General features: G+C 47.9%; 1 protein-coding gene, 1 long non-coding RNA gene and 1 pseudogene across 51 annotated transcripts in view; 2 read left to right on the top strand and 1 right to left on the bottom strand.

Annotated features, from left to right (window-relative positions):
• The window catches only part of LOC144334747 (uncharacterized), a 30,953-nt gene extending 7,408 nt beyond the window's left edge, over positions 1 to 23,545 (bottom strand). The window contains exon 1 of the long non-coding RNA XR_013404935.1: positions 23,396 to 23,545. This is a non-coding gene — a long non-coding RNA (uncharacterized LOC144334747). The remainder of the gene's footprint in view (positions 1 to 23,395) is intronic.
• EPB41 (erythrocyte membrane protein band 4.1) overlaps positions 1 to 25,081 on the top strand; it is a 278,208-nt gene that overhangs the window by 48,157 nt on the left and 204,970 nt on the right. For 29 of the 50 annotated variants that reach the window (XM_077965456.1, XM_077965442.1, XM_077965438.1 and 26 more), the window contains exon 1: positions 20,343 to 20,601. The exons of 18 other annotated variants lie outside the window; for them this stretch is intronic. The gene's annotated coding sequence lies outside the window, so the exon portion shown is untranslated. Of the gene's footprint in view, positions 1 to 20,342; positions 20,602 to 22,848; positions 22,992 to 25,081 lie in introns of those variants that run through there. 3 more of the 50 variants (XM_077965521.1, XM_077965556.1, XM_077965593.1) reach the window with 2 other exon arrangements.
• LOC717286 (large ribosomal subunit protein eL21 pseudogene) lies at positions 14,861 to 15,409 on the top strand (annotated as a pseudogene).

The following is a 25,081-nucleotide window of genomic DNA, read 5'->3' as shown; positions in this document are numbered from 1 at the left end:
TGCTGCTTGAGAGTCAGATAGGCCTGGCTTTGAATCTCGCATCTATTGTTTCCCAGTTGTGTGACCTTAGGCAAGATATCTAACCTCTTGGAGCCTCAGTTTTCTTACCTGTAAAATGGGGAAAATAAAATAACCTACCTACCTCTTAGGCTTCTTGTGAGGATTAAATAATGAGGCATATGGTGAGCATTCAACAAATAGTAGCAATGGTTGTCGTTATTATAATTATGAATATGATTTGGGGATTATAAAGATGTTCCTCTTGGGACAGGAGAGACCAGGTCTGGGAGAGAACTTCTGGGGACAGGTCTGACAGACTCCTGAAGGCCTGTGAAGGGAGGGAGGTGGCCTCATGGAAGTAAGAATGTACCTCCGTTTCCTAAGTCATCTGCTTTTCCTCCATGTCAGGCCCTGTGCCGGGCATGGGGCCCAGAGATGAATCTGTGTAGTCCTTCCCCACCTTCCCCACCAGGAGCTCGGAGTCTAGTTGGGAAGAAGGATACAGAAACCATCAACACCACCTTTATTGAATAGGTGTTCTTATGTAGAGGGCAGGAAAAAAGGCATTCCTAGTGGAAGGAACTGCATGTGCCAAGGTACACAGCCATGACCTGCACTTGGGGAAATGCAGCTGAAGAGATAGGCTCATGACAGTGAGGAGGACTTGACCTATGGCAATGGGGAGTCACTGGATAGTAAGTAGGGAGGGGCAGGGACAGGGGCAGGGGGAACTGTCCAGGTGAGAGATGCTGAGATCTTGGGCTGGGGACTGTGCCATGGAATGGGGAGCAGTGGGCCATGTGAAGTCTGTTTAGGAGGCAGAACCAGCAGGGCATGATAATGAACTGCAGTGGCCAGGGAGGAGAGGAGAGGGCCAGAGGAAGATCTTGGGGCCTGGGGCCAGTGGGGCCCACTGGAGTCTCTGCCTGAGGGACATATCTGGGAGGAGGAGGCACAGCTGGGTTGAGGGTAAAAGCTATTCAGCTTCTCTCACTACCTTTCCCCTCAGCTTAGGCAGCAGCTATGTCTGAGCTGAACACTGGGGCAAGGCCTGTGGCCACCAGGGCCCAGGGCACCCACTCCTATCTTGGGGGTCCCTTGTGGTGACCCTGGTAGGTCTGGTAGGGATGAGACCTCTTTGGGGTGGGAGCCAGGCAGGAGCTGTGTGGTGCAGAAAAGCCCTGGGTTCTAGACCTACCAGTGTTACTGAGTGTCTGTGCAACCTCAGGAATCGCCAGGCCTGGTGGCTCACACCTATAATCCCAACACTTTGGTGAGGCTGAGGCAGGAGGATCACTTGTGCCCAGGAGTTCAAGACAAGCCTAGGGAACATGGAGCAACCCCATCTCTACAAAAAGTACAAAAATCAGCTGGGCATTGTGCATGTGCCTGTCATTTCAACTACACAAGAGGCTGAGGTGGGAGGATCCCTTGAACCCAGGAGGTCGAGGCTGCAGTGAGCTGTGATTGCACATTTATACTCCAGCCTGGTTGACAAAGTGAAACCCCTGTAGGTAGGAAGATCGGAAGGAAGGAAGGAAGGAAGGGAAGGAAGGGAAGGAAAAGAAGGAAAGAAAGGAAGGAAAAGAAAAAAGAAACAAGAGAAAGAAGATACTCCTATCACTCCCTCTCTCTTGCCCTCCTTTTCCTTGCCTTGAGAGTGAGAATAAGAAAACCTGTTTTGCTTGCCTTGAAGATTCAGTGATAAATAAAATACAACTAAAGACAGTAAACATTTATTGAGAACTGATGGGCTAGGTGCTGGGGGCACAAATGTGACTCATGCAGTGTTCCTGCTCCTTAAGGACGAACTGCCATGTGAGAGTGAGCCCAGGGGAGCAGGTGGTTAACTCAGGCGCATCAAGGGGAAAAGAGCTAGGCTGGGCTTTGAAGGATGAGTAAGAGCTCCCTAAGTAGGCAATGGTGGGAACAACTTTCTAGGTATAGGGAATGGCATGTGCAAAGGCTCAAGCCTGCATACTGTGCTCAGGATAGATGAGCACTGTCGTTGGTGTGGCTGGAGCACAAAGGGAGAGGCAGGCAGTGACAGGGGATGAGGCTGGTCAGGGAAATAAGGCCCACGTCAGGCAGGGCTTTGGGGATGTAACTGGCTCCCCTCTCCTTCCTGCACCCTCACAACTGCCTGTTCTGCTCAGAGGGACTGCCAGGGCCTTCCCATGCTGCTCCTCCCCTTGAGTTCCCACCTTCTCCCCTCCTCTCCCCCACCCCAGCCCATTCAAGTGGCTGCCTCTCTCAGGAGTCAATAACCTGGCTGCCCTGCCAGCCCTGCCATTGAAAAGCCATGTGGCCTCTAGTCACTCACTTGCCCTGTCTACCTCAGTTTCCACCTCAGTAAAGTGGGAACAGCAGGCTTTCCTCCCAGAGAAGGGCGGAGGCTTCAATGAGATAATCTCCACAAATAGCCTGGCCCAGTGTCTGTAAGTATTGGGCACCCATAAACAAGAGCTAATTAAGCCATCATTATTTAGACTCCTCAATCTTCTTGACCCCGTCCACTGCTTCCCCTTTACATCTCCTGGCAGCCTGTTCTAGCCAAGAAAGGAAGGAAAATATTAAGAAACAAACCCGGCCAGGCATGGTGGCTCACGCCTGTAATTCCAGCACTTTGGGAGGCCGAGGCGGGCGGATCACCTGAGGTCGGGAGTTTGAGACCAGCCTGACCAACATGGAGAAACCCTGTCTTTACTAAAAATACAAAATTGGCCGGGCATGGTGGCACATGCCTATAATCCCAGCTACCGGGAAGCAGGAGAATCGCTTGAACCTGGAAGGCAGAGGTTGCTGTGAGCCGAGATCGTGCCATTGCACTCCAGCCTGGGCAACAAGAGTGAAACTCCATCTCAAAAAAAAAAAAAACAAGCCCAAGTCTTCAGAGGGGTCCTGGCTCACTGCCAAGCTGGCTCCCCTCCTGCCCCTTGCCTGCCTTGGCCTTGGGCCCCAGGATTCTCAGTCCTGAGGCCTGGGCACTCTCCCACTCCCTGCACTAGAGGCCCTGCCCTGGCTGGAGGCCAAAGCCAGCAGCCGCTTTGAAACAGGACACATATTTAGAAAATATATATATATATATATATATATATATATTTTTTTTTTTTTTTTTTTTTTTTTTTCCTCTGGGAGTGGATAAGGAAGCCCTTTTTTTTCTGGTACTTGTGAAAAGAGTGTGATGTTCAGTATTTCTGGAGGTCTGGTGGTCAGGGTAGAGCTGGATCCCTCAGCCTTCTGGATCATGCAACAGACGCTAGCTACCAAGTCCCTTATGGAACAGACACAGGGACCTCAGATCACAGCAAGTGTCTGTTGGTGCAAGGTCATACAGTAGAAGCCCAGGTCTCCAGACCCTCTGTGCACTGTCCCATAGGTGCATGTGGTGCAGTGGTCTTGGCTGTCACTTTACCTCTCTGAGCCTCAGTTTTCTCCACTGTAGAGTGGCACTGATTTTACCGTAAGGATCAGCAATAATGTACAGAAAGCACCTAGTGAGTCCTCAGTGGCAGGAAGCTGTTATAGCTGCTGCCTCTTAAAAACGTCTTCTGCCCTTCCCCTTCCTGATCTAGGGACTTTGGAGTATCTGCTATGGTTTCTATTGAACAAATCGCACCTGATAAGCCAGTTTTAAAGCAGGAGGCTCAGCATCTGTTATGCTTCCCAACCCTCTTCCCCCTTTCCTGGGACACGCTAGCCCCACCCAAGACAGGTTCCCTTCTGCAGCCTCCGATGATGCCACTGCAGGCATTCAGGAAAAGCAGAGAGTAGGAGGGGCCCCATGCCATCCAGGCTTATGCTGGGGGGGACAGTGATGGACCATGAACTCCTTGGAACCATCCTCGGGAGCTAGATGACTTCAAGACTTTCACAGAGGCTGGGAAATAGGCCTAAAAGAGAAAACCTGGTTCACAGTCCCAAAAATGGTAGAGTGGAAGGAACACCAGCCCCCCTAGCTCTCTATGGTGTGAGATCTTGGGCAAATTACCTACCCTTCCTGTGCCTTCATTTTCTGATTTAAAAAAGGAAGGGGATGGATTGAGGTCAGAGGTTTCTACTAATGCTACAGGATTAAAAGTAGGGATTTGTGAGCAGAGAGACTTTGGTTTAAATCCCAGCTTCATCCCTCACCAGCTGTGAGACCTCTAGCAAGTTGTTTTACCTTGAGCTTCAGTTTTTTCCCCTATAACATGGGAAAAATATTAGCATCTTCTCATAGGATTATTTAAGGGCTAAATTAAATAATTCGTATGAAGTACTCAGTCATAGCTGACAGACATGTTGGAATTATTATTGTCGTTGTTGTCATCGTTATTCTTTGATTGGTAGAGATAACAAGAAGTCATAAAAGAGTTCATTAAGAAGGAAGGACTTGAGAAATGTATAGGATTGATTGCGTTATTCATTCACTCAATAAATATTTAGAGTTTCCACAGATAGGCCAGAGACTAGAAGCAGAAAGGTGGAGTCAGACAGACCTGCCTATTCTAGCTGTGTGATGTGGGATCATTTACTTCTTTTTTTTTTTTTTTTTGAGATGGAGTCTCCTTCTATCACCCAGGCTGGAGTGCACTGGCATGACCTCGGGTTACTGCAACCTCTGCCTCCCAGGTTCAAGTGAACCTCCTACCTCAGCCTCCCAAGTAGCTGGGAATACAAGCATGCACCACTATACTAGGCTAATTTTTGTATTTTTAGTAGAGATGGGGTTTCACCATGTTGGCGGGGCTGGTCTTGAACTCCTGACCTCAAGTGATCCACCCCTCTCAGCCTCCCAAAGTGCTGGGATTACAGGCATGAGCCACTGCACCTGGCTGGATCATTTACTTCTCTTCTCTTGGTCTCACACCTTTGTGAGATGGTGAGAATAGTGGGCAAAATGTTACCTCCTGGGTTGTCCTGAGGCTAAAGAGAGTTTAAGTACATTAGTCTGTCTGTGTCTGATTCCTTTCCCACCAGGCCCCTCAGCTATTAATGACTAGAGGCATGATCCCAGGCAAGCCCATCAAGCACACTTCCACCCCAGGACCTTTGCACTTGCTAGTCCTTTGACCCCAAACACTTTTGTAGCTTGTTCTCTCATCTCTTTAAACTTTTTGTTTAAATGTCACCTTCTCAATAAGACCTTTCCTGACTATCTTTTTATTTATTTATTTAGAGACAGAATCTCGCTCTGTCGCCCAGGCTGGAGTGCAGTGGCAAGATCTCTACTCACTGCAAGCTCTGCCTCCCGGGTTCATGCCATTCTCCTGCCTTAGCCTTCTGAGTAGCTGGGACTACAGGCGCCCGCCACCGCATCCGGCTAATTTTTTGTATTTTTAGTAGAGATGGGGTTTCACCGTGTTAGCCAGGATAGTCTCGATCTCCTGACCTCATGATCTGCCTGCCCTGGCCTGCCAAAGTGCTGGGATTACAGGCGTGAGCCACCACGCCCAGCTATTTATTTATTTTTTGAGACAGAGTCTTGCTTTGTCGCCAGGCTGGAGTGCAGTGGCACGATCTCAGTTCACTGCAACCTCCGCCTTCTGGGTTCAAACAATTTTCCCTCCTCAGCCTCCCCAGTAGCTGGGACTACAGGCGTGCGCCACCATGCCCAGCTAATTTTTGTGTTTTTAATAGAGATGGGGTTTCACCATGTTGGCCAGGGTGTCTTGATCTCTTGACCTCATGATCTGCGAGCCTCGGCCTCCCAAAGTGCTGGGATTACAGGTGTGAGCCACTGCGCCTGGCCTATTTTTATATTATTATTATTATTATCATTATTTTTTTTTTTTTTTTTTTTTTTTTTTTTGAGACGGAGTCATGCTCTGTCGCCCAGGATGGAGTGCAGTGGCCGGATCTCAGCTCACTGCAAGCTCCGCCTCCCGGGTACACGCCATTCTCCTGCCTCAGCCTCCCGAGTAGCTGGGACTACAGGCGCCCGCCACTTTGCCCGGCTAGTTTTTTGTATTTTTTAGTAGAGACGGGGTTTCACCGTGTTAGCCAGGATGGTCTTGATCTCCTGACCTCGTGATCCGCCCGTCTCGGCCTCCCAAAGTGCTGGGATTACAGGCTTGAGCCACCGCGCCCGGCCTTATTATTATCATTATTATTTTGAGATGGAGTCTTCCTCTGTTGCCCAGGCTGGAGTGCAGTGGCGCAATCTTGGCTCATGCAACCTCTGCCTCCCAGGTTCAAGGGATTCTCCTGTCTCAGCCTCCTGAGTAGCTGGGATTACAGGCACATGCCACCATGCCCATCTGATTTTTGTATTTTTAGTAGAGATGGGGTTTTGCCATGTTGGCCAGGCTGGTCTTGAACTCCTGACCTCTGGTGATCCTCCCACCTTGGCCTCCCAAAGTACTGGGATTACAGGTGTGAGCCACCACACCAGGCCTCCTGACTATCTTACTTTGTAACGGCTTTCTGTCCTCTAACCTCAGCACTCTCTGCTTATTTTTATCCATAGCACTTATCACTCTTTGACATACTGTATTTTATTATTTATTGTCTTTCTTCCCATTGGAATGTAAGCTCTGTGGTGATGGTGATTTTTGTCTGTATTATTCAATGTTATATCCCTCGTACCTAGAACAGTGCGTGGTGCATAGCAGGTACTCAGTAAATATTTAGGGTGTAAACTAATGACTATATGAAGCCTATTCTCTCCAGATCTAGGAATATTTTGAGCACACAGTAGAATCTCAATAAATGTATGAAGGAGAGAAAAAGTGAGTGGTCATCATCCTTTCCATTTGTCAGATCATACTTTGGCTGGGTCAACCCTGAGGTTCTTTTGCTTCTGATTGCTTCTGATATTTTCTGCCAGGGCATCAGTTTCAATTGGAGTGCCCAAATCTTTTGTTCCGGAGCCTGAGCTTTGCAGAATTTCTAGTTGGGGCTGTTTGGCTGTTGGGTCCGCAATGGTTATTATGTCATTATTGGTAATTAGCACTTAGGCCTAGAGGATCGAGCTTTTTGTTTTTCAGCAGAAATCATAGCAGAGAGCTGTGCTAGACACTGGGAACCAGGCTTGGAGCAGCTTCTTCTGGAATTTTCCCCTTCCCAGCTTGGGGTCCATGATTTAGGGAGACCAAGACGGAGGTGCCCAAAGCTAGGGGCACATGGGTCACCAGCTCAACTGCTGTTTTCCCCGAACAGTATCCTGCAATGTTTTCCCCCAAGACCCCTAGGTCTGTATGCCTGGCCTGGTACAGAGGGGGTTCCCCACACTTTCAGGGGAGCTAGGTGTAGGGTTTCCAAATGTCCAGTGGACACGGGGGCATTTTCTGATGCTCAAGATTATAAGTGGAGGAAATTATCCTGGGTTTGAGACTCAGGAGCCTGAGCTTAAGTCGCTGTGTAGTTACTGACTTGCTGTGTGTTCTTAGGCACGTCACTACCTCTTGCTGGGCCTCAGCTTTCTCATCTGTCAAACAGAGATAAAGATGCCTGCTTGACCTCACTAGGGAAGAGAGGAAAGATAGTGTTTGAGCAAGGAGTTGGGTTCCGGACTCACACACAGCTGGCTTCCCAACTATACCCCTTCCTAGCTGTGTGACACTGGACAAATCACTTCACCTCTCTGACGTCAGTTCCCAAAGCGATAAAATGGGGCTAAAAGGCCAGGTGTGGTGGCTCGCGCCTGTAATCCCAGCACTTTGGGAGGCCGAGGTGGGTGGATCACGAGGTCAGGAGATCGAGACCATCCTGGCTAACACGGTGAAACCCCATCTCTACTAAAAATACGAAAAAAAAACTAGCCGGGCTCAGTGGCGGGCGCCTGTAGTCCCAGCTACTCGGGAGGCTGAGGCAGGAGAATGGCGTAAACCCGGGAGGCGGAGCTTGCAGTGAGCTGAGATCCGGCCACTGCACTCCAGCCTGGGCCACAGAGCGAGACTCCGTCTCAAAAAAAATAAAAATAAAATAAAAATAAAAATAAAAATAAAATAAATAAATAAAAATGGGGCTAAAATAGTACCCACTCTAGTGGGTTGTTGTGAGTATTAAATAAGAGAATGCAGTTAAAAAGTACTTAGGTACTTAGCTGGTACTCTGCACATCTTTGCTGGGATTGTGATAATGACCATCATGGAAATGTAGGCAATCTGTGAGAAGAACACTAGAACAGGGCCGGGCAGATGTGGGTTTGAATTCTAACCCTGACACTTACTAGCTGGGTGATCTTGGACAAGTTTTTCACTTCTCTGAGAGACTCTACTTCTCTTTCTTTCTTTCTTTTTTTTTTTTTTAGCTAAGGTCTTACTCTGTTGCCCAGGCTGGAGTGCAGTGGTGTGATCTCAGCTCACTGCAACCTCCGCCTCCTGGGTTCAAGTGATTCTCCTGCCTCAGCCTCCCAAGTAGCTGGGACTACAGGCACCCACCACCACACCTGGCTAATTTTTATATTTTTAGTAGAGACAGGGTTTCACTGGCCAGGTGGTCTTGAACTCCTGACCTCAGGTGATCTGCCCACCTCAGCCTCCCAAAGTGCTGGGATTACAGGTGTGAGCCACCATGCCTGGCCTGAGATTCTATTTCTTCATCTGTAAAATGGAAATTATAGTCATACCTTCGTCAAGGGACTGTTGTGAAGGTTCAGTGACATATTGTATACAAAACACTCGGTGTAACGGTTGGCACATATTAGCTCCATTTTATAGAAAAGGAAGGGAGGGGGCCAGGCACAGTGGCTCACACCTATAATCCGAGCACTTTGGGAGGCCAAGGTGGGCGGATCATGAGGTCAGGAGATCGAGACCATCCTCGCTAACACGGTGAAACCCTGTCTCTACTAAAAATACAAAAAAATTAGCTGGGCGTGTTGGCGGGCGCCTGTAGTCCCAGCTACTCGGGAGGCTGAGGCAGGAAAATGGCATGAACCTGGGAAGTGGAGCTTGCAGTGAGCCGAGATCGCACCACTGCACTCCAGCCTGGGTGACAGAGCAATACTCCATCTCAAAAAAAAGAAAAAAAAAAGAAAAAAAAAAAAGGAAGGGAGGGGAAGCGAATTGCCTGGACTCACATAGCATCTCAGTGATGAAGTTCTGATTTGAACCAAGGTCGGCCTGCCTCAAAAGTCCAGGTTTTTTTTTTTGTTTGTTTGTTTTTTGAGACAGAGTCTCGCTCTGTTGCCCAGGCTGGAGTGCAGTGGCGCAATCTTGGTTCACTGCAACCTCCACCTCCCAGGTTCAAGGGATTCTCCTGTCTCAGCCTCCCGAGTAGCTGGGATTACAGGCACATGCCACCATGCCCATCTAATTTTTGTATTTTTAGTAGAGACAGGGTTTCACCATCTTGGCCAGGCTGGTCTCGAACTCCTGACCTCGTGATTCACCTGCCTCACGCTCCCAAAGTGTTGGGATTACAGGTGTGAGTCACCGCACCCGGCCCAGCATTTTTTTTTTTTTAAACTTTTTCTTGCCATCACTCAAGTATGGGATCATAATGATGACTGTTATTATGGAGCCACTGGACTCATTCATGCTGGGATCCCCACTGCCCAGTAAATGTGTGATGGATAAAGAAAGGCGGGACCACTGTGTCCCCACTTCCAGGGAGGCTTTTACCTTGAGGTTGAGGATTCTTTCTGGTTGGTTGATAGCAGATTTAAAATAAAAATCATATTTAGTGTAGTATGGGGCTTTGTAATCTGCAGAACCCTTTGCATTCTCCACATAAGTTGATCCTTCTTGCTTTCTTATATTGAAGCTCTAACCTCTAATGTAATGGTATTTGGAAATGGAGTAATTAATCAGGGAAGTAATTAGGATAAGATGAGATTATGAGGGTGGGGCCCTCATGACAGTATTAGTGCCCTTATAAGAAGAGACATCAAGGTCAGACGTGGTGGCTTATGGCTGTAATCCCAGCACTTTGGGAGGCAGAGGTGGGTGGATCACCTGAAGTCGGGAGTTTGAGACCAGCCTGGACAATATGGTAAAACCTCGTCTCTACTAAAAATACAAAAAATTGACCGGGCACGGTGGCTCACACCTGTAATTCCAGCACGTTGGGAGGCTGAGGCAGGCGGATCACAAGGTCAGGAGATCTAGACCATCCTGTCTAACACAGTGAAACCCCGTCTCTACTAAAAAATACAAAAAAATTAGCCGGGCATGGTGGGGGGCGCCTGTGGTCCCAGCTACTCAGGAGGCTGAGGCAGGAGAATGGCGTGAACCTGGGAGGCAGAGCCGTGAGCTGAGATCGCGCCACTGCACTCTAGTCTGGGTGACAGAACGAGACTCTGTCTCAAAAAAACAAAAAACACAAAATTAGCCCGGTGTGGTGGCGGGTGCCTGTAATCCCAGCTAGTTGGGAGGCTGAGGCATAAGAATCGTTAGAACCCAGGAGACTGCACCACTGAGGCATAAGAATCGTTAGAACCCAGGAGACTGCACCACTGCACTCCAGCCTGGGTGACAGAGCAAGACTATGTCTCAAAAAGGAAGAGACACCAGCTGGGTGTGGTGGCTCATGCCTGTAATCCCAGCACTTTGGGAGGTCCAGGCAAGTGGATCACTTGAGGTCGGGAGTTCGAGACCAGCCTGGCCAACATGGCAAAACCCCGTCTCTACTAACAATACAAAAATCAGCCGGGCCTGTTGGTGCATGCCTGTAATCCCAGCTACTCGGGAGGCTGAGGTAGGAGAATTGCTTGAACCCGGGAGGTGGAGGTTGCAGTGGGCCAAGATCATGCCACTGCACTCAGCCTGGGCGTCAGACGAAGACTATGTCTCAAAAAAAAAAAAAAAAAAACCCAAAAATCAAACAAAAAAACCCCAGAAAACTTGCTGTCTCTCCACCATGTAAAGACACAGCAAGAAGGTGACCATCTGCCAGCCAGGAAGCACACCCTCACCAAAACCTGGCCATGGCTGATCTCTGACTCTAGCCTCCAGAACTGTGAGAAAATAAATTTCTGTTGTTTAAGTCACCGAATCTATGGCATTTTGTTGTGGCAGCTGAGCTGAGGAAGGGTAGGTGACTTGCCTAGAGTCATACAGCGAATTTATGGTGGAACTAAGGCTACAACTTATTTGCAGTCTCTCTTATGACTTCTCTCTTTCTTTCTCTCTCTCTTTTTTTTTTTTTTTGAGACAGAGTCTTGCTCTGTTGCCCAGGCTGGAGTGCAGTGGCATGATCTCAGCTAACTGAAACCTCTGCCTCCTGGGTTCAAGCAATTCTCCTGCCTCAGCTTCCCGAGTAGCTGGGTCTACAGGTGCACACCACCACACCCGGCTAATTTTTTGTATTTTTAGTAGAGACAGGGTTTCGCCATGTTGGCCGGGCTGTTCTCGAACTCCTGGCCTCAAGTGATCCGCCTGCCTCGGCCTCCCAAAGTGTTGGGATTATAGGTGTGAGCCACTGTGCCTGGCCCTAATTTCTCAATTTCTTCCCCACTAAAGTGCTCCCAGTCACCGGAAGTCTTGGAAACTGAGGTTAGTCAAATGCTAGCTGGCCAGCTCAGGACCTGTCCTATAGTAGCAGCTTTGGAGGATCTTGGGGCAAGTCAAACCTGGCAATTTCTGTGCCCCCAATACCCCTGCTTCCTTATATCTTCCCTTCTGCCCTGTCAAGTGAGGGTTGGACCAGGCTGACTTTACCAGTTTTAGAAGGGTGTCAGCTAGTAGGTGGCATAGAGCCTGTTTCTTGGAAAACCCTCTATGCCTTGAGGGTTCCCTCCCCTGGTGAGAGAGAATTAGTGGGTTAAGGCTGAGTGAGCTGAGGCTTTGCTGGATCAGGGTCATTAGGCTCGTTGCAGCTGGTAAGAGAATAGGGTTGGAGAGGGTCATGGGAGGCCAGATCAGTGGGTTTCTCCTTGAATGTCCCAGGGCTATAATCAGAAGTAGCTATGACAGCCTTTCCCTGAGGTCTTGGGACAGATGTTAATATTACTTATTCACGTCATTTCCAGTGCTTTCCTGAGAGTGATATGAAAGCGGTATGTAATAGAGGACAGTGGCATCAGACAGACCTAGTTTAAGCTGTGATGTTGGGCAAATCACCTAACTTTTCTTTTCCTTTAATAGAGATGGGGTCTCACCATGTTACCCAGGCTGATCTCAAACTCCTGGGCTCAAGTGATCTTTCTCCCTCGGCCTCCCAAAGTGCTGGGATTACATTACCCCTATGCATTGGGGTTGCTGTGCAGACATCCCAAGAAACAAGGGCCAGAGGGAAGAAGGTTGAAATTGTAAAAGTGGACCTGGTGGATGGTTGTTAAGGCATTCCTTGACAAGTGAGCCACTGTGCCTGGCCTTTTTTTTTCTTTTTTGAGACAGGGTCTTGCTCTGTCACAAAGTGGTGGAGTGTGATAGTGCGATCATGGCTCACTGCAACCTAGACCTCCCAGGCTCCAGTGATCCTCCCACCTCAGTCTCTCAAGTAGCTAGGACCACAGGCAGGTGCCACCATGCTTGGCTATTTTCTTTTTTCTTTTCCTAGACTCCAAAGCTAGTGCCAGATCAGCTGATTTTTTTTTTAATTTTAATTTTTTTTTTTAGGAATGAGGTCTCACTATGTTGCCCAGGCTGATCTCGAACTCCTGACCCCAAGCAATCCTCCAACTCTGGCCTCCCAGAGTGTTGGGATTATAGATATGAGCCACTGCACAGCCCCTAATTTATCTAAGCTATAGTTTCTTCAACTGTACTTGAGGCTAATAATATTGCCTAAGTAGTATTGTTAAGAAGTTAAATGCAATAATGCTTAAAAAGTACTTACTATGTGCCTATCACATAGAAAATACCTCATAAATCTACTGGGCACGGTGGCTCACACCTGTAATCCTAGCACTTTGGGAGGCTGAGGCAGGCGGATCACCTGAGGTCAGGAGTTCGAGACCAGCCTGGCCAAGATGGAGAAACCCCGTCTCTACGAAACATATGAAAATTAGCTGGGTGTGATGGTGGGCGCCTGTAATCCCAGCTGCTTGGGAGGCTGGGGCAGGAGAATTGCTTGAACCTGGGAGGCAGAGGCTGCAGCAAGCCAAGATCGTGCCACTGCACTCCAGCCTGGGCGACAGGGCGAGACTCCATCTCAAAAAAAAAAAAAGTTATTATTATTATTATTATTATTATTATTTGAGATACAGTCTTGCCCTGTTGCCCAGGCTGGAGTGCAGTGGCCTGATCTCTGCTTGCCGCAACCTCTGCCTCCCAGGTTCAAGCCATTCTCCTGTCTCAGCCTCCTGAGCAGCTGGGATTACAGGTGTGCGCCACCACGTCTGGCTAATTTTCATATTTTTAGTAGAGACGGGGTTTCACCATGTTGGTCAGGCTGGTCTTACACTCCTGACCTCATTATCCACCTGCCTCGGCCTCCCAAAGTGCTGGGATTACAGGCATGAGTCACCGTGCCTGGCCCAAGTATCATTTTTAAGAGAAAAATGGGAAACAAACTCAATGTCCAATAGTAGGGTGAACTAAATTATGATATATCCGCTTGATAGCATTGTTAAAAATGATGATAAATGTTCACAACATATTGTTAAATGAAAAAAGTCAGTTTTAGGCCAGGCCTGGTGGCTCATGCCTGTAATCCCAGTACTTTGGGTGGCCGAGCCAGGCGGATCACCAGAGGTCAGGAGTTCAGTACCAGCCTGTCCCACATGTCTCTAGTGAAAATACAAAAAAAAAAAAAAAATTAACTGGGCATGGTGGTGGGCACCTGTAATCCCAGCTACTCTAGAGGCTGAGGCAGCAGAATCTCTTGAATCCAGGAGGCAGAGGTTGCAGTGAGTGGAGATTGGGCCACCCGTACTCATCCTGGGCTACGGAGTAAGACTCCTCTCAAAAAACAAAAAAGGTCAGTCCTAAAATAATATGGCCTAAATTTTCAAAAAGCATTAGGTTGAGACATATGAAATTGTTCATATTTGATCATTTTTAACCTATAAAATCAGCAATTTCATATGACTTAATATATGTACACTGAAAAGTACACAAATAAGAAGCTAGGTGCAGTGGCCTATGCTTATAATCCCAGCTACTTGGGAGAATGAGGGGGGAGGATTGCTTGAGCCCATGAGTTCAAAGCTACAGTGAGTTATAATTGCACAGCTGCACTCCAGCCTGGGCAACAGAGTGAGACCCTATCTCTTGAAAAAGTAAATAAAAAATAAAATAAATAAAAATAAGGCCAGGTGCAGTGGCTCACGCTTGTAATCCTAGCAGTCTGTGAGGCCAAGGTGGGAGGACTGCTTGAGCCCAGGAGTTCAAGACTAGCCTCCACAATATAGGGAGACCTCATCTCTACAAACAATAAAATAAAAAATTATCAGCCAGGCGTGTGGCCCACGCCTATAATCCCAGCAATTTGGGAGGCTGAGGAGGGCGGATCATGAGGTCAGGAGATTGAGACCATCCTGGCTAATATGATGAAACCCCTTCTCTACTAAAAATACAAAAAATTAGCTGGGCGTGGTGGTGGGCTACTCGGGAGGCTGAGGCAGGAGAATGGCGTGAACCTGGGACGTGGAGCTTGCAGTGAGCCGAGATCGCGCCACTGCACTCTAACCTGGGTGACAGAGCAAGACTCCATCTCAACAACAACAACAAAAAAAAGTATCTGGGCGTGGTGGCATACACCTGTAGTCCCAGCTACTCAGGAGGCTGAGTAGGGAGGATTGCTAAAGCTCAGGTCAAGGCTGCTGTGAGCCATGATTGCACCACTGTACTCCAGCTTGGGCAACAGAGAGATTGTGTCTCAAAAACAGATAAATACAATAGATAGATAGATAGATAGATAGTATACATAAGGGTGGGTGTGGTGTCTCATGCTTGTAATCCCATCACTTGAGCCCAGGAGTTCGAGACCAGTCTGGGTAACACTATGAGACCCTGTCTGTACCAAAAAATTAAAAAATTTGCGCCCTTTTGGCTGGAACCGCCATCTTCCAGTAATTCGCCAAAATGACTAACACAAAGGGAAAGAGGAGAGGCACCTGATATATGTTCTCTGGGCCTTTTAGAAAACATGGAGTTGTTCCTTTGGCCAAGTATATGCGAATCTATAAGAAAGGTGATATCGTAGACATGAAGGGAATGGGTACTGTTCAAAAAGGAATGCCCCACAAGTGTTACCATGGCAAAACTGGAAGAGTCTACAATATTACCCAGCATGCTGTTGGCATTGATGTAAACAAACAAGTTAAGGGCAAGATTCTTGCCAAGAGAATTAATGTGCATATTGAGCACATTAAGCACTCTAAGAGCCGAGACAGCTTCCTGAAACGCATGAAGGAAAATGATCAGAAAAAGAAAGAAGCCAAAGAGAAAGGTACCTGGGTCCAACTGAAGCGCCAGCCTGCTCCACCCAGAGAAGCACACTTTGTGAGAACCAATGGGAAGGAGCCTGAGCTGCTGGAAACTATTCCCTATGAATTCATGGCATAATAGGTGTTAAAATAAATAAATAAATAAAAGACATCTGGGCTGGAAAAAAAAAATTTGCTGGACACAATGGCACGCCTGTAGTCCCAGCTACCTGGGAGGCTGAGGTGGGAGGATCTCATCGCTTGAGCCCAGGAGGTCAAGGCTGCAGTGAGCTGTAGTCATGCTACTACATACCAGCCTGGGCAACAGAGTGAGATCACTGTCTCAAAAAAAAAAAAAAAAAGTATGCATATAAGAAAAGGTACTAAAAGGGAAGGTCCCAAAATATTGATGGTAGTTATTTTTGACTGGTGGCTCTATGGTGACTTACATTTTTTCTTGTGTTTCTAAACTTTCTTTCTTTTTTTTTTTTTTGAGACGAAGTCCTGCTCTGTCGCGATCTTGGCTCACTGCAAGCTCTGCCTCCCGGGTTCACGCCATTCTCCTGCCTCAGCCCCCCAAGTAGCTGGGACGACAGGCACCCGCCACCATGCCCAGCTGATTTTTCATATTTTTAGTAGAGATGGGGTTTCACCGTGTTAGCCAGGATGGTCTCGATCTCCTGACCTCATGATCCGCCCGCCTCGGCCTCCCGAAGTGCTGGGATTACGGGCGTGAGCCAACGCACCCGGCCGTGTTTCTAAATTTTCTATGAACAAGTCAAGTACTACTAGTAAAAATAATCCCCATCCCACTGTATGAATGGTAATTCCCCATCCCATTATAGCCTGTTTGATTTATTGTTTGTGTTTACAAGTCTAAAATGACTGTGATTTTTATGGCCGTGGGCAGGATGGCAAGCACTACTCTTCATGTACTTTTGGTACCAGCATCAGTTTTCATTCAATAGTACTGTTCAGAACACTTTGCTGGTGGACCCAGCTTTTCAAAGCCCTCTTCAATCTCTTTCCATCCTCCACAACAGACGAACATTTTCCCTGTGCCCTATCACTGGGGCTTCAGGCCAGCTGTGTCCCTAATCCGCCCACGTCCCAGATTTGGGTATAGTTTTCCCGCCCCTCCCCCCTTTCTTCCAATCTCATCTCTACCAGGTCATCTGAGGCCTCATCTACGCTCCCTGGCCTTTCCCACTGGTCACCACCTAATTTCACCATCTAATTTCATCCTCCAATGTGCAGCTGGTGTTTGTTTTTGCTTGGGCTCAGTTTGCAGTGGGGAAGGATTAAGACCCTTTCACGCTGTCTTTTTTTTCCCTTTTCTTTTTTTCTTAGCGCCCTTGACTGCTCCAGGGGCTAACAGACAGCTAGCGGGGCCTGTATTCCCTAGGAAGGAACACGAAGGGTAGGGGGTAGGGAGGTAATGGTGGGCTCAGCTGGCAGGCGAGATAGAGATGGCCCTTAGGGACCCCATCCTGGGGCTTGGAGCATAGCACAGCTGCCACCCAGATGTGAGCATGGAGCAGAGCTGTTTCTGTCTAGGAAATTAGCCTCAGAGATGGTGCTTGGGACCTTTACCCTTGGTACCTGATGGCAGTCTCTGCAGGGTGAGCTGGGACTGGATATCTGGTTTGCAGAAGTGTGAGAGGGCAGATAGGCCCAGGAGTCAAGGTAGTTTTTCTGCCTTCATATTAGGCATTACTTACACTCCCACATTCTCCTATGTGATAGGCCTGGCAACACTCAGAGATTGGGCACTTAGCCTAACAAGTGAAGATGTATGTCTAAAATAACAAAAATTCCTCATGTGTGGATAGTACTTTACAGTTTACAAAGCCTTTTCATCTGCAGGCTAAGAATTACAAGCCAGCACTGGAATTCAGGTCTTTCAGATTCTAAAGACTGGGCCAGTGGATTTTGGTGTGTCATTGCATGGCGCTCTGAATTTCAGAGTGGTTCATACCTGCCTTGTGTCTAGCCTTTTTCTGTTAGCCTGAGACCTCTACTTATTTTCAGGGTAATGATTATTAAATGCTACATATTCTTTGCATCCAATTAGATGTGCCATTGGCTAGCACTTCATGGCATAGAGAATACTGGGTTTTCATGAATCTGAATTTGCTGGATAACTTGGTGGTGGTGGAGATGGTAAGCCACTGGTGATTGGTCTTCTGTACTCATCCTTCAAGATACCAGATTTTCCTGTCTGATTGGTGAAGGAAGCCTGGGGCACAGAGGTGGTAGGACTAGAACTCTGAATAAAAAGCACAGCTGAACCTGAGGACTTGAGGCAGGAGACCAGAGTATTCAAGAACCCGTGCGGCCAGGCATGGTGGCTCATGCCTGTAATCCCAGCACTTTGGGATGCTGAGGTGGGCGGATCACCTGAGGTTGGGGGTTCGAGACCAGCCTGACCAACATGGAGAAACTCTGTCTCTATTAAAAACACAAAATTAGCCAGGCGTGGTGGCACATGCTTGTAATCTCAGCTACTCGGGAGGCTGAGGCAGGAGAATCGCTTGAACCTGGGAGGCAGAGGTGGCGCTGAGCTGAGATGGTGCCATTGCACTAAAGCCTGGGAAACAAGAGCGAAACTCCTTCTCAAAAAAAAAAAAAAAAAAACAAAAAAAAACAGGTGCTTCACCCCGAGTACACAGAATGACCCTGGCCAAGTCACCTGACCTCACTAAGACTCAGTTTCCTTGTATATAAAATGAGGACATTCATTAATTCATTCAACAAATATTTATATTTATTGAGTGTATACTGTTCTGGGATATGAATACATATATAGTCCCTGCCTTCCTGAGCTTGCAGTCTAGTGGGTCTAGATTACAGCAATTTATTTGAGAGGCACAATAAATGATAAATATATCATAGAAAGTCAAGTAGGGTAAGTGCTGTGAGGCAAATTAAAGCAGGATAAGGGGGTTTGAGTGGAGGCTGTTTTAGATGGTGTAGTCAGGTGGTTTTCAAGGGGTTTTATGATGTTTCAAACAGACAATTTATATAACGTGCTCAGCTCAGTGCTGACAACAATTGTATGCTTAACAAATATATTATTATATTTGCCAGTTCCACACCTCTCAGTCCACATTTTAGTCTCTGAATAGTAATAATAATTAACACATATAGATCTTACTATGAGCTAGGCACTGCACTAAGTCCTTTACATATTTTAACTCATTTCTTTTCTTTCTTTTTTTTTTTGAGATGGAGGCTTGCTCTTGTCACCCAACCTGGAGTGCAATGGCACGATCTGGGCTCTCTGCAACCTCCGCCTCCTGGGGTCAAGTGTTCCTCCTGCCTCAACCTCTGAGAATAGCTGGGATTACAGGCGCCTGCCACCAGGCCCAGCTAAGTTTTGTATTTTTAGTAGAGATGGGGTTTCACCATTTGGCCAGGCTGGTCTCAAACTCCTGACCTCAGGTGATCTGCCTGCCTCTGCCTCCCAAAGTGCTGGGATTACAGGCATGAGCCACCATACCTGGCCTAATTCTTATAGTAACTCTATGAGGTGGGAACTATTATTATCCTTCTCCCTTCGCCAACCCTCGTTTTTGTTTTTAGAGATAGAGTCTTGCTCTGTTGCCCAAGCTGGAGTGGAATGGCATGATCCTAGCTCACTGTGGCCTTGAACTCCTGGGCTTGAGCAATCCTCCCACCTCAGCCTCCTATGGAGTCCCAGCTACTTGGACATATTATCCCCTTTTATGGTGTTGAAAAATGAGGCACGGCCGGGCATGGTGGCTCAAGCCTGTAATCCCAGCACTTTGGGAGGCCGAGAAGGGCGGATCACGAGGTCAGGAGATGGAGACTATCCTGGCTAATACGGTTATACCCCGTATCTACTAAAAATACAAAAACAAAATTAGCCGGGCGTGGTGGCGGGCGCCTGTAGTCCCAGCTGCTCGGGAGGCTGAGGCGGGAGAATGGCGTGAACCCGGGAGGCGGAGCTTGCAGGGAGCCGAGATCGCGGCACCGCACTCCAGCCTGGTGACAGAGCGAGACTCTGTCTCAAAAATAAATATAAATAAATAAAAGAAAAATGAAAATCAAATCATTAGGAAGGGCTGGAGACTAAGAATTGAACCCAGGCAATCTGTTTCCAGAGGCTGTGCTGGGATTGTGAAGGAGCTGTGATTAGATATCAGGAATGTCTAGTTGGCGTCTACAGACTGTGCTGTCAGATTGCCTGGCTTCTTATCCTGTCAGTTCTAAGTCTCTGCTTCAGTTTCCTCATCTCTAAAATAGAACACCAGATCCTATCTTGCCTTCTAGGTATGATGCTTCAAACAAAAGCCTTCTTTTTTGCACTGTGGGTCCGAAGCCTGTTCACAGACCATCAGGGAGTAGGAAAGGTCAAGGGGTCTCTGACACTTCTGGAAGGAAATAAAGACACACTAAGCAATTGTCAGAGCAACCCTAACTTCATCTGGAGACCAGACCTCGGAAGCTAGGTCTTTATAATTTTGAGATTGCCAGGGGGGAATTAGGAGACCCTTAAATGCAGAAGACGGGATCAGTCTTGGCGTGGCCTCAACACTTAGCTTCCATTTCAGACCTTACACAGCTGGCAGGAGAGGTAAAGTCTCATCGAATGTAAGGGTGGGAAGGGCGCCTAGAGACAAACTAGTGAATGGGGAAACTGAGGCACAGAGCAGCTGAATGACTTACCCGAGGTCACTAAGCGTTTAGGGGGAGTCAGTCCTGGCTACAACCTCTACGTGAGTTACTTCCCTGAGGCTTCCAAATCTCGGCCTCTTACTTGGAAGGAGGAAAGGACCTCACCGTCCAGGGCTCTAGCTGCCTCATGTCCCACGTGGGTGCTGCGGGATCCCGGAACACCCTAGCTCCAGACCGGGTTCGACTTGCGCGTGCGCACACGCGGCCAGCCCCTTGCCTTTTCCTCTTTTTCCTTCCCCTCTCCTCTCCTTACCGGCCTAAGGGAGGGGGGAAACTAGAGGAGCTAGAAGTTGGCCTCAGCCAATGGGCGGACGGGCCGCGGGCCCGGCCCCCTCCTTCCCTCCGGCGCGGCCCAATAGAAATTTACTACAATGTTGTGGCGAACGGAGGGGGAGGGGCGCGCGCGGGCGGGCGGGCTGCGGGCCGGGCTGGCCTCGCCTGGCAGAGGGAAGGCGGGAGGGCGCGCGCCAGGGCCGCTCGCCTGCTCGCTCGCTCGCTCGCTCCCTCCCTCCGCTGGTGGGCTTAGTCAGTCAGCCAGCAGCAGCCGGAGGGCCCGCGAGCCGCAGAGGGCCCAAGCCTGGGACGCCGGCGTCTCCTCCTGCCATTGTTCGTCGGGCTGCAGCAGTGGCGGGCGCAGGAGCCCGGCCCCGGAGCCACCGGTGAGGCGAGGCGGCGGCGGCGGCGGCGCGGGAGCCGGGGCGGGGGGCGTGGAGCTGTCCCCGTGGGGACGGTCCTGGCGGCCGCGGCGGCGCTGCAGCCTCTTTGTCTGCAGCACCCCACAGGCCCCGGGCCGGGGCGCGGGCTCTCCCGCGGAGGGGCCTCGTGCGCACACTGGGACGCTAGCCGGGACGCGGCCCGAGGAGCGAGGGGCGGGCTGGAGCCGCTGAGGAAAGGGAAGGGGTTGCGTCGCGGGAGCGTTGGAAAGTTAGGCTTGGGGTGTATTTTTGACGAGGGAAAATCGGTCCCCTCGGGTGCATCAATCACGGTGCGGTGTGCAGGAGCCTCGGGAGAAAACCAAATGCGGAGAATCGCAGGTTTCAGACGGTGAAGGTGTTGCGTGCAGCCGCGGAGCGATTTCTTCCTGGCGAGGGAGCTGGGCTGTCTGCAGAAGTCAGGCGGTATCTGAGGGCTGCAGGGAGCCCTGGCAGGACTTCGCAGGCCTTCCCGCCACCGACGCCTGCATCATTGAAAAACACGTTCCCCCTAAGTCTTCACGGTTCCCAGCGAGCAGAGGGTTAAATCTATTCTCTCAGCTTCGTGACCTCCTTTTTCAGTTCGCGCATCTGTCGGCCTGGAAATCTTCCCCCGTGCTCGCTGGGCTGCTGTACCTGTGGAGAGGCCGGGTCTGGGCTCGCCCTCCGAGATTGACCAGCAGGCCATTATTCCTGGGGAGGTTTTGCCAAAACAGGGTCATGCTCCCCGAGAACAGGCGTTCTCTTGAGAGAAAGTGATCTCACGTGAAACAGATTGCTGATGGACTGGTTTCTGGCCACATGATAGCGACTGTCATCCTGTTGTTTCTCTAACTGTACCCCGTACCCTGCCATAAATGACTAGTCTGTGGAGACTTGTTTTGTGGCAAGTAGTTGCTCATTAGGAGATAGTTTTTTCTTTCTTTTTTTTTTTTAGATGCTTTTTTTTTTTTTTTTTTTAAGTAGTCTGGATGATTTCACAGCTGCTATTTTGTTCCCTTCTGTTTTTAGGGAAAATGGCAAGAAATGGTTGTGTCTTGTGTCTTGGGTATTATTATAGTGGATTTAGACTCTCTTGAGGATGTACTGTAGTCAATGCTGTTGCTCATTGTTGTTTTCTGTATTCTCAGTCCTGGCAAACATGTTAATTGATTAGATCCCTTTAACTAAAAGCAGGATACATAGCCTGTATATGTTTCTTCTCGTCCCAATTTTGTTAATGTAGCACTAACTCGTACTTTTTGTGGAAACTTGATGTGTACTCTTCATTTCCCTTTTCTGCAAATTGAAAGTGTAATCAGTTCTTCCCCAGTTGTAAAATTTTTGGTTTGGGGTGTTATTAATATAATCCATGTAGCGTACGTGCTATCTGGCATACAGTAAGCACTCAATAAATGGCAGATTCAAAAATAGATGGAATAACTGAACACCAGATTGCCTTAGAATCAAAGTGGTTAATTCCATGTGTTTTCTATAAGAAGCTTATAATTAAGGTAAAGATAGATATTATTCATACACCTGGGGAAACAAGTACAGTGATCTTTGCCTCTATTAAAAATGAACTCAGTTGGGCACGGTGGCTCACGCCTGTAATCCCAGCACTTTGGGAGGCCAAGGCGGGTGGATCACTTGAGGTCAGGAGTTCGAGACTAGCCTGGCCAGCATGGTGAAACCCCATCTGTACTAAAAATGCAAAAAAAGTAGCTGGGTGTGATGGCATGTGCCTGTAATCCCAGCTACTCAGGAGGCGGAGGCAGGAGAATCGCTTGAACCTGGGAGGTGGAGGTTGCAGTGAGCCAAGATTGCACCACTGCACTTCAGCCTGGGCAACAGAGCAAAACTGTCTCAAAAAAAGGTGAACTCATTGTTGAACATAAGTTCAGAGTGCCAACCTAAGTTCAGGGTGCCAACCTTCTGATTGCTCTTCTACCAACAAAACTATACATTTTTCCTTGTATGTTTGAATTCAGGCTTAGAAATAAATGTTTTTAATCTGTAGGTTTTACCAAAATTCTCCCAACAATTTTTTTCTTTTTTTTAAACAGGGTCTCATTCTGTCACCCAGGCTGGAGTGCAGTGGCGTGATCAAAGCTCACTGCAGCCTTGAACTCCTGGGCTCAAGTGATCCTCCTGCCTCAGCCTCCCTAGTAGGTGGGACTACAGGCGTGTGCCCCCATGCTTGGCTAATTTCTTTTTGTTTTTTTGTAGAGACAGTCTCACTATGTTGCCTAGGCTGGTCTTGAATTCCTGGGCTCAAGGGATCCTCCTGCCTGGGCCTCCCAAAGTGCTGGGATTACAGATGTGAGCCACCTCACCCGGCCTCTCCCAACATTTAATTGTTTTATACCAAATGTCCTGTAAGTTCTTATGCAATATGGCTACAATCTACCTTTCCACCTTTATTCTCCTTTTCTTTGTATTGTCCAACCAAATAGAACTACTCTGTAATAACCCTTGCTTTGATATCTCTGTGTGGGTTTATTTATTTATTTATTTTGAATCTTACTCTGTCACAAAGGCTGGCTGCAGTGGCGCCATCTCAGCTCACTGCAACCTCCACCTCCTGGGTTTAAGCAATTCTCCTGGCTGAGGCTCCCAAGTAGCTTGGATTACAGGCACTTGCTATCATGCCCACCTAACTTTTGTATTTTTAGTAGAGACGGGGTTTCACCATGTTGGTCAGGCTGGTCTTGAACTCCTGCCCTTAAATGATCCACCCGCCTCGGCTTCCCAAAGTACTGGGATTACAGGCATGAGCCACTGTGCCCGGCCCTGTATACATATGTTTTTAGAGACAGGGGTCTTACCTCGTTGCCCAAGCTGGAGGGCAGTGGCATGATCCTGGCTCACTGCCGTCTTGAATTCCTGGGTTCGAGTGGTTCTCCCACCTCAGCCTCCCCAGCAGCTGGGACTACAGACATGCACTACCATGCCCAGCTTTTTTTTTTTTTTAAACCCGGGGTCCGCTATGTTGCCCAGGCTGGTCTCAAACTGCTGGTCTCAAACTCCTGAGCTCAAATGATAATCTCACCTCTGCTTCCAAAAGTGCTGGGATTACAGACATGAGCCACTGTGCCCAGCCTAGTCTGTATTACAGACATGAGCCACCATGCCTTGTGTGTAATTTTTGGTGTGAATGATAGGGTTTGCTCACACTGCTTTTTTTAATGTAGTAATCCAATTTAAATATTGCTAATCTGATTTCATAACTTTAGAATATCAGTGGCCATCAGGGGCTGAGTTTGGTTCTGAAATCAAGAGGAGCCTACATGTAGACCACAGTTTGTTTCCTTGTTATCTAAGAGGCAGGACAGCGTAAGTGTTGTCAGTGTATTTTTGTTTTTCTTGTCTTTTCTGTCTCAGCCTCCTGAGTAGCTGGGACTACAGGGGCGCACCACCACACCCAGCTAAATTTTTGTATTTTTAGTAGAGACGAGGTTTCACCATGTTGGCCATGATGGTCTCTGTCTCTTGACCTCGTGAGCTGCCCACTTTGGCCTCCCAAAGTGCTGGGATTACAGGCGTGAACCACCACACCCAGCCAGTGGTCTGTATTTTTCTGAGTTTTATCAAGTTTGTGTTTGGTTAAATGCATATTCAGGTGTGGATTCATTGCTACCTCTAAATTTGATTTTTTTCTTTAATTGCTTGAACATGGAACACTTTATTTTGTTTGTGAGCTAAACAACAATAATTCCAATAACTTTTCTTATGAATAACTTTGTTTTTTTCCTCTAAATAAAGCCTCCAAAGATGGCCTCTGAATTAATCAGTTATGGGCCTTACTTGTGTAAAGGATCCAAAATTATTGAAAAGTAATTGCTAGCTAGGTGCAGTGGCTTATGCTTGTAATCCCAGCACTTTGGGAGGCTGAAGCCCACGGATAGCTCGAGGCTTCGAGTTTGAGACTACTGCATTCCAGCCTGGGCAACAGAGTGAAATTCTGTCCCAAAGAGAAAAAAGAAAATAATTGCTTGATTGCATTTATCATAGCATTTAGTTAGAGGAGAGGAGAGACAGATGCCAAATGTGTGTGATTTTTTGTTGTTCATTTAAGTTTCTTGGTATGTCACTGGTGGCTTTTACTGTGTGTCCTTTTTAAGAGTGGGTTCCTGGTGTGTTTAGTAAAATGCAATATAACAAATACTCTGGAGTGCACACTGGGTTAGATTAATATTTTGATTTACTCTGCTGCTATTTAATGAGTACATAAAGAGAAAGATAAAGAAAAATGCTGTAGCAGTGAGGAGTACTCTGAACTTGGAGGTGTTAGAAAGGAGAACTTTGATGTTTTATGTTGAGTGGTGATCTCATTTAGAATTACCCACCTTACTGACACTTCGCTTCAAATATTGGTTTTCGGAAAATCCGATTATGATGAAAGTCTGTTTATACTTATTTTGCTGATTATTTTTATTTAAATGGGATTGTATCCACTTAAAATATT

The sequence above is a fragment of the Macaca mulatta genome, chromosome 1 (genome assembly GCF_049350105.2).
Source record: "Macaca mulatta isolate MMU2019108-1 chromosome 1, T2T-MMU8v2.0, whole genome shotgun sequence".
In the NCBI taxonomy this organism is placed as follows: domain Eukaryota; kingdom Metazoa; phylum Chordata; class Mammalia; order Primates; family Cercopithecidae; genus Macaca; species Macaca mulatta.
The sequence above is the reverse complement of the archived record's forward strand: the minus strand, read 5'-3'. Positions and strand labels throughout refer to the sequence as shown.